This window comes from Cebus imitator, unplaced genomic scaffold (assembly GCF_001604975.1).
Source record: "Cebus imitator isolate Cc_AM_T3 unplaced genomic scaffold, Cebus_imitator-1.0 Scaffold63, whole genome shotgun sequence".
NCBI lineage: Eukaryota > Metazoa > Chordata > Mammalia > Primates > Cebidae > Cebus > Cebus imitator.
In genome coordinates, this window is record NW_016107378.1 from 5,782,097 (window position 1) to 5,784,459 (window position 2,363).

Below are 2,363 nucleotides of genomic sequence, written 5' to 3' on the forward strand. Positions count from 1 at the left end.
ACACACACACACACACACACACACACACACACACACACACAGTAGGATAATTACAACCATCAAGCTAATTAACATATCCATCATCACATAGTGACTTTTTTTTTCTGGTTAGAACACTTAAGATTTACTTTCAGAAAATTTCCATTTTATTTTATTTTATTTTTTCTTTTCAGATGGAGCCTTGCTTTGTCATCCAGGCTGGAGTACAGTGGTGCAATCTAGGCTCACTGCAACCTCTGCCTCCCCAGCTCAAGTGATCCTCCTGCCTCAGTGTCCTGAGTAACTGGGATTAGAGGCATAAGCCACCACACCTGACTAATACATATATCATCATGTATGTAATATCTATTATATATATCATTACATGTATTTTTTATATATAGTATTTTTAGTAGAGATGGGGTTTCATCGTGTTGACAAGGCTGGTCTCAAACTCCTGACCTCAGGCCATCCACCTGCCTCTGCCTCCCAAAATGCTGGGATTATAGGCATGAGCCACTGTGCCGGCCACTTTCCGGAAATTTTGAATATATAATACAATATTTTCAGCTACAGTCATCTTGCTGTACATTAGATCCCCAGAACTGATTCATCACGCATAACTGAAAGTTTGTGCTCCGTGGCCGACACCTCCGGCTCCCCACCTGATGCTTCTGCCTCATGCTGTTGGATACCATCCCACCCTTCACAGCCAGGGTTACTTCCATCTGCAACTGCAGGTTCACCTCTGTTCTCCGGGTGTGCTGGCCTTCTGTCCGCTCTCGCATGGATCAATCCGGTCCCATCCAAGTCTCTGCATTTGCTCTTGTCTATACCTCCTTCCCCCAGTTCTTCATAAGCTGGCAACTTCTCAGCCAAAACTAGCTTCAAGGTCGCCTCCTCAGAGTGGCTTTCCTGACCTGCCCATCCATCTCTGAACCCATTCCCCGAAGCCGCCAGAACCAATTACCACAAACTTGAGCGGCTTAAAACAACAGCAATTTATTCACTCACAGTTCTGGAGGCTAGAAGTCCCAAATCAAGGTCTTGGCAGAATTGTTTCCTTCCGGAAGCCCCGAGGGAGAATGTGTTCTGCACCTGTCTTTTACTTTTTGGTGGCTACCAGCAATCCTTGGCATGCACTGCCTTGTAGATGCCATCACTCCAACAATCTTCACCTTTATCTTCACATCACCTCATTCCCTGTGTCTTCTCTCTTTCTATTATCTTTTTTTTTTTTTGAGAGAAAGACTCACTCTGATGCCTAGGCTACAGTGCAGTGGCATGATCACAGCTCACAGCAGCCTTGAACCCCTGGGCTTAAGCAATGCTCCTGCCTCAGCCTCCGGAATAGCTGGTGCTACAGACACATGTCATCACGCTGGGCTAATTTTTAAATTTTTTTTGTAGAGACAGGGTCTTACTATTGCCCGTGCTGGTCTGAAACTCCTATGCTCAAGTGATCCTTTTGCCTTGGGCTCCCAAGGTGCTGGGATTATAGGCGTGAGCTACCACGCCTGGCCCCTTTCTATTCTCTTCTAAGGCTACTTGTCTAGATTGAGGGCCCACCCAGGGAATCTAGGATGATCTTATCTTGAGATCTTTAACTTAATCACATCTGCAAAGACCCTTTTCCAAATAAGGTCACATTTGTAGGTTCTGGGTGGACACATATTTTGGGGACCCACCCTTAACCTCCTACACATGCTATCACATTATCTTCTTCCATTTTTTGATGTTCACAATAATTACACATTTGAAATAATCTAGTTCAGTGATGTTTTCTAGTTGCTGGTTATCACTCATTACTGGGTTTTGAAATCTAGTGGGCCTGGACAAGTATTTAAAAATTTTAGATAGAAATTTATTAAAAATGAAATAGAAAAGATTAGAGTCTATCACATTTAATAAATGTGATGGCTGACACTACTTCCAGTCATACTGTTTCAATATCAGGCCTGAGAACTGAGACCTCATGGCTTAATGATCAGTCCCAGGGACATCTTGTCCAGGAAGATAAGGTGAGAGAAGAATGTGGAGAAACTGGAACCTTGGGGTAAACTGGGTGGGAAGGTAAAATGAGGCAGCTGCTCTATGGAAAACAGTGTGGTGCTTTCTCACAAAACTAAGATTCGATTACCTTATGATCTAACAATCTACCTATAGGTATATACCCAAAATAATTGAAAGCAGAGTCTCAAAGAGAAACTTGGTTTTATTTTTATTTTTTATTGTTTTTGAGACAGGGGCCGGGCGCAGTGGCTCATGTCTGTAATCCCAGCACTTTGGGAGGCCGAGGCGGGCGGATCACCTGAAGTCAGGAGTTCAAGACCAGCCTGACCAACATGGTGAAATCCTGTCTCTAAAAAAGAAGAAAACAGAAA

The 2,363-nt window shown here is 43.6% G+C and overlaps 1 pseudogene; it reads left to right on the forward strand.

Annotated features, from left to right (window-relative positions):
• Positions 1 to 1,895: 1,895 nt before the first annotated feature.
• The window catches only part of LOC119471510, a 23,537-nt pseudogene continuing 23,069 nt past the window's right edge, over positions 1,896 to 2,363 (forward strand).